We start from the raw sequence: 6,647 nt of genomic DNA, 5'->3' as shown, positions 1-6,647 counted from the left end.
AGGACACATACTGAGGCATATAAGTGAATAATAAAAAAAATTCTAATTTTTATGCGAACCTTTTCTGTTTCTTAATACTAGGAGTCTCAAAAATAATTATTAAACCTTTACTCTGTGCTTATTTCTGAGGTAGAAATTGTGGGTATAAAGAAGGACAAAACATAGTTTTACACTAGGGAGCACATCACACAAGAAAGCAAAGTTGAAACTCCTGATGCAATGAAAGAATATTGAGCTGCTTAAGCTGTGACTTATTGACCTGGAATTCTGGAGTGATTCAGAGAAAAGAATTATACCTTGACAGGAATTAATCAAGCAACCAATCAGTCAATCCATAAGCCATTTCTTAGATATCTGCTAGGTAGAAGGCACTAAGCTATATGGGGATGAAAAGTAGAAAAGCAAGGCAAAAATGGAGCACTCCTTACCATAAGGAATTTAAGTTTTATTAAGGGAAATAATATGTTCATATACAAGAATCTATAAAAATTACACTATTGCGAATATCAATACCAACACTACTACTTATGTTCTGAGAGACCTAGGTCGCATAGAGATGAAATACTTACTCATGATTATACAGTCAATCAGTCAACATGCATTTATTTAAGTGCTTATTGCTTGCCAGGCACCAGGCTACAAAAGAAAGGCAACTCCTTTCCCCGAGTAAAACCTACTTTCAGCTTTTAAATAGTTCAATTTGAATAGGGAAGACAATATGCAAACAGTTAAGTACATCTAAGAAATTCTATAGTGTGAATGAAAAGTAATTTTGGTAAGAAGGTGATAACAGTAGGGAAGGAAGAGGAAAAAAAGTCTTTTTAAAGAAGGTGGGATCTGAATTGGATCTTGAAGGAGACATGGCCAGTATATGTCAGAGGTAGGACTTAAATTCTTGCCATCCTTTGACCTCAGACACTTAATATCTGTGTGACTCTGAGTAAATCACTTCACCTTATTTGTCTCAGTTTCCTTATCTGTAAAATGATGTAGAGAAAGAAACAGCAAACCATCAATACCCAGAGAGAGGACTGTGGGAACTGAATGTGGATCACAATATAACATTCTCACTCTTTTTGTTGTTCACTTGCATTTTGTTTTCTTACTTTTTCCTTTTTGATCTGATTTTTCTTGTGCACAAAAGAATTGTATAAATTTAACATGTATTTTAAAAATATATTTAACATATATTTTAACATGTATAACATCTATTAGATTGCTTGCCATCTAAGGGTGAAGATGGAGGTAAGGAAGGGAAAATCTGAAACACAAGGCTATGCAAGGGTCAATGTTGAAAAATTATCCATGCCTATGTTTTGAAAATAAAAAGCTTTAAAAATAAAAAAAAAGAAATGGTAAAACTCTCCAGTATCTTTTCCAAGAAAACCCCTAATGGGGTCACAGAGTCAGAAATGACAGAGACAACAAGAATTTAAATTCAGGTTTTCCTATTTCTGAAGCTGTTTTTCTAATTCACTACTCTACAATGGCTCTCAAATGCAATGTTAAATATTATCAAATGTTCTTCTTTTTTTAATGGGAAGATGAAATGTCTTGAGGATGAGTATAGTGGGTTATGGGATTCCAAAAACCAAAGTGACCTAATTATCTTGACACAGTTATGGTAGATTTTTGCTTATCAGACTTGCATAGGTTTTTCTTACTGAAATCTCTAAGAACATGAGCAAAGCAAGTTTGCGTGTAGATACCTCAACTGTCAGTCAAGGACAAGGCTTCCAGGTCTAGCTCTGCCATTTATTTTGTGTCCAATCAGCTAACCTCTTGATGCTTCAGCTTTCCAACCTGTAAAATGGTGATAACATAGACCTTACATGTCTCAAAGGACAAATGAAAATGCATATGGCGATGGGTGAATTTAAATAGTGTTCTTTTCTCTAAAGTCTGTCTATTGGTAGTTTTTTTCAGTATTAAAATTCTTGGGAAAAAGTTACATCACAAATAACCCAAACCAATAAGCATAGAAATAAAGCTAAATGCAAGGAGAAAATAGTACTGATTTGGGATTAAAGAAATTCATTTTCAGTATAGATTTGCTGCAGCACAGAACATTTAATGTAGATTGATGAATTAGCTTAAATCTTGACACATGCCAAGATGAGAAGGGCTACTAGAGTAGCAATGACAACCTGAAATACTGACATTCAGGGTTTTTAATTGTAATGATCATTTTTCATATACTGTATACTAGAAATTATGCAGCAGAACAAGATAGACAGGCGGTCTCCAACTCAGGAAAAGGTTACTTTTCAAAAGCTCATTTATTTGTATGATAGTTATTTGGAATGTACAAAGAAATAATATTAAAAATGAGTAGTAATGTTAGGACAGCTTGGTGGTACAATGAATGGAAATTCTGTCTGGAGTCAGGATGATCTGAATTCAAAGGCAGTCTCAGACATTTACTTTCCATGTGACCTTGGGCAAGTCATTCAACCCATTTGCTTCAATTTCCTCATCTGTGAAATGGGGATGATAACAGCACCAGCCTCCCAGGGTTGTTGTGAGGATATAATGAAATACAAATTATAAAGTGTTCCCATGGGAACAGTGTGGAGTTGGGGATAGGTAGCTTCCGACATATACTAGCTTTATAATTACAGATCAGACATATAACCTCACAGAACCTAAGGTAATTTTTTGGGGGGAGGCATTTGGGTTCAAGTGACTTACCTAGGGTCACACAGATAGGTCTGAGGTTGGATTTGAACTCATATTCTTCTGACTTCAGGGCCAGTGCTCTATTCACTGTGCCATCTCGCTGCCTCTAAGGTAACTTTCTTAATCTATGTTAAAGAGAAGTTGACTGGCTATGATTTGACCATAGTGGTTTGAGTATTTGACCTAAGTTAAAATTTTGCTTCTAATTCTCACTAGATGTGTGATATTGAGCAAATTATATAACCTCCTTTAGCCTCAGCTTCCTGTTCTATAAAATGGGAATAAACAATAGCACTTCTTTCACAAGGTTTTTGTGGGGCTCAAATGACATGATGTATAATCATATAAATTGTGAACTATCATTAATATTACTTTTTGTGGAAAGATTTTTATATCAAAACATCTTTATACAAAATAATCATAATCATGGTAGTAGTAGTAGTAGCTTGCATGTATATAATGCTTTGGGTTTTTCAAATGCTTTATGAATATTACCTCATTTTATCCTCATAACCACCCTGAGAGGTATTGATATTGTCCCCATTTTACAAATGAGGAAACTGGGGCAGGAGTTTTTGTGTGTCTTTTGTGATTTGTCTAGGATAATATAACTTGTAAGTACCTAGGTCAGTTTTGAATTTAGAAGTTCCTGACTCCAGGCTCAGCATCTTAATCACTGTAGAGTCTAGCTGACTCTAGATGATGCTGTAGCATCTTCTTTCAGGTGAGAACAATTATTGTGGCAACAATGTCTGGGAGTAACTAATGCAATTGTAGAAATAAGCTGGGGAGGATATTTGTAAGAAATAATGATGGCCTGGAAGATGAATTTGACTATAGGGATGAAAGAGTATAAACAGAGAAGATGCTATGTGGGAAGTCAGGCAGCATTTGAGAAAGTTCTGGATGTGAAAGCTAAAAAAAATGAAGCATAAAAAAACTAATTTAAAGATCTTTAGCTAAGCAATAAATTCTTAGTATTATGAGGATTAGGAGAAAAATAATGTTCAGATGAAGGCTGCTTGATGGTTCAGTGGACAGAACACTAGGCTAACTGTTACTCTGAGAGATGCACTTAACCTGTGTTTGCCTATTCCACTGGCAAATAAAATGTCAAACCACTCCATTATCATAGCCAAGAAAACTACAAGTGGTTCACAAAGAGTAAGCCCCAACTCAATAACAACAACAATCTATGTAGATGATCTCCCCTCCCCCCCCCCCCCCCCCAACTCCTCCTGCCCCTGGTGGAATGAAAGTTCCTTGTGGTCAGGAACGGTTTCACTTCTGTTGAATCCTTCATTTCCAGTACACTACTTGTTACAGGGTGGATATTTGATAAATGCTTATTGAGTTGATTTGACATGTTTATACAAGTGATCCAGCTAGATCCTGCTCATGAAAGAAAGGAAAGAAATAAGCATTTATTAAGTACCCATTTTTTTCCTTATAGGAACTTTGGAATGAAAGTAATACTATTATTCCTATTATGTAGTTGAGAAAACAAAATGGAGGCCCATTTCTTCTAGTTAGATAACAGTTTCTTTGTTCTTTTCTAAATATATTTCCATATTTATCATTCCATCTGCACAAGAAAAATAAGATCAAAATGAAAAAATGAGAAAGAAAAAACAAGCAAGCAAACGACAAGAACACCACCACCAACAAAGGTGAAAATATTATGTTGTAATCCATGTTCAATTCCCCATAGTCCTCTCTGGATGCAGATGGTTCTCTCTAACCTAAGACTATTGGAATTGCCCTGAATCATTGCCAAGTCCATCACAGTTGCAGATGCTATTTCTTACCCATTTTACAGATGTAGATAAGTAGGAGATAGAGTTTCTCTGAAATTATCTAGACATAATTCTGTATCACTCTAGATACATAAGATAATAATTTGTTTTTTCTTACTCTCTCCTTCCTGTAAAGATACAAGTAAGAAGTTTTCCAAATCAACAGTGAAAATTACAAGAAAATACAGATTTTGAAGAGGAGGGGAAAGACTTTACTTTTAATCTGAGCATACAGCAAGAAGTTAAGTTCAAATAGTAAAGCATTGTGAGTAAAATAAAGTAGGTTTTTGAGAATGTAAGGTTAAGATCTGAAATTTTCATTTCCTTTCTTTTTTTTGTTTCCTTTATTTTTTCAAGTAATCAAATCCACCCTCTAATCCTTCCCCTTAAATTGTGCAGTTAGCACAGAAGGATAGTAGGCAATGGAGGAGAAGATAGGATTGAGGTTCCAAAGGGTAGCAGATAGTTTTAGCATATCTCTTGTTGCTACGGTAACATACAGTATCTCTCTCTTGAACTAATGGTATTATTTAAACTATTATTGTGATGGGGAGAGACAAGGATAAAGAATTAATCTCCATTCTCAGACAATTTAGAATTGGGTTTCTACTCTTGAGGGACACCACCTAAACAAAGGTAAAATTGGGAGTGAAGCATAAAGATTGCATTTCCAGGGTGAATATTTTCAGTCAGAGATAGGGTCCTGGGAGTTAGAGCCAAGGGGAACTTTAGAGGCTATCCAGTCTAGGCTGTAATTATTTGCATATAAGGAATAGAAGTTTATGTTAAAATAACAAAACATTCTTTCCAGTTTACAAAGCCCTCTCCTTAACAGTCAACCTTTGTTGTGGGCAGGATAAATACTGTGAAACCCATTTAATGGATATGGAAATTGAGGCTCACATAGGTTGAAGTGATTTGCCCAAAACACTTAATGGCAAGGGACCTATAATTTGAAGCCTACCTTCCTTCCATTACCTAAAGTAAATTCACATTAATCTCTAGAAAGGCAAATGGTGGAAAAATGATGAATTTCTTTTTATTAACTCTTGTTTTTTCCCACTTATCTTCTAGGTTTTCTAAAATGATTACTGAGGAAGACATATGGAACTTGTCAGCATTAAGCAAGACTGGGACCATGTTCCTGACACAATCTATCTTTCATTATTTAAAACTTTGAATTAACAGCATATCCAGGAATAAACAATATACCATTGATCATGCCCTGGCAGCAAAACAGTGTTTACTCAACTCTGGAAATATTAAATCATCAGGGTAGAGAGGGATCTTGAAAATACTAAGGATATTATTTTCTCATCACAAATGTGTAAAGGAATAATTTACTATCTGATCAAAATTCATACCCAGGATTTCTAGTAACACCTCAAAGAAATGGGATTACAAAGGCCAAGTCTTCATTTGAAGGGCCTATAATATTGATCCCCTTGGAAACAAAGCCAGGATTGCCATCTACGGTAATCATCACAGGAATTCTTTGCAGTCCAGTGAAAACAGAAGGCACTACAGTAGCCGGGTGACTTCATAGCAGTTAAGTGATAAATGTTTTGTTATACTCAAAATAGCAAGAGATAGTGTGAGCCACTTGCTCAATTCAGTGCATCAAAATAAAACCAATTCCTCAAAAACCCTGAGTTTCTATATACAGAGACAAACTAAGCATGAACTGTCAAAACATACAGCTATAGTATAAAGAGGGTAGAAAAATCCCCAAGCCTTTATCTGCTAATTTAAAGCAGATCCAAATCTGTTAAGTTACTATATGAAATAATAAGCATTAAGCATGACTTCTTTTTCACATTCTTAAAAAAGACAAAGACTGCTTAATATAGCAACAATATGCTATAGAATTCAGTGTAACTTAACAGGGCAATTATATTTTCCAGTTATTTTCACTCAATATGCAAAAAAGGTGACAAAATACATAGGCAAATAAACTCACTAAACAATAATAGAGAAGGGAAAAGAATGGAAATTTAACATTCAATCTTCTTGGTCACAGATTCGTAAAATATTGGAAAATCATCTTATTATTTCTCCATTTCGCTGGTAAGAGACATGGTATTCAAATATGGGGTCATTTGAAATTGAAATGCATGATTCTTCAGATTCTTCTGGGTTCAAACTGATGTTTATTAGTTTAAACTACATCAG

At 34.8% G+C, this 6,647-nt stretch overlaps 1 long non-coding RNA gene across 1 annotated transcript; it reads left to right on the top strand.

Moving 5' to 3' along the window:
* Positions 1–4,160: 4,160 nt before the first annotated feature.
* On the top strand, positions 4,161–6,111 carry LOC116423691. The gene is made up of 3 exons (XR_004234198.1): positions 4,161–4,349; positions 4,612–4,740; positions 5,550–6,111. It is a non-coding gene; the product is annotated as an uncharacterized LOC116423691 (long non-coding RNA).
* Positions 6,112–6,647: the final 536 nt, after the last annotated feature.

Source organism: Sarcophilus harrisii, chromosome 4, assembly GCF_902635505.1.
Source record: "Sarcophilus harrisii chromosome 4, mSarHar1.11, whole genome shotgun sequence".
In the NCBI taxonomy this organism is placed as follows: Eukaryota; Metazoa; Chordata; class Mammalia; order Dasyuromorphia; family Dasyuridae; genus Sarcophilus; species Sarcophilus harrisii.
This window is presented reverse-complemented; position numbering and strand designations above follow the sequence as displayed.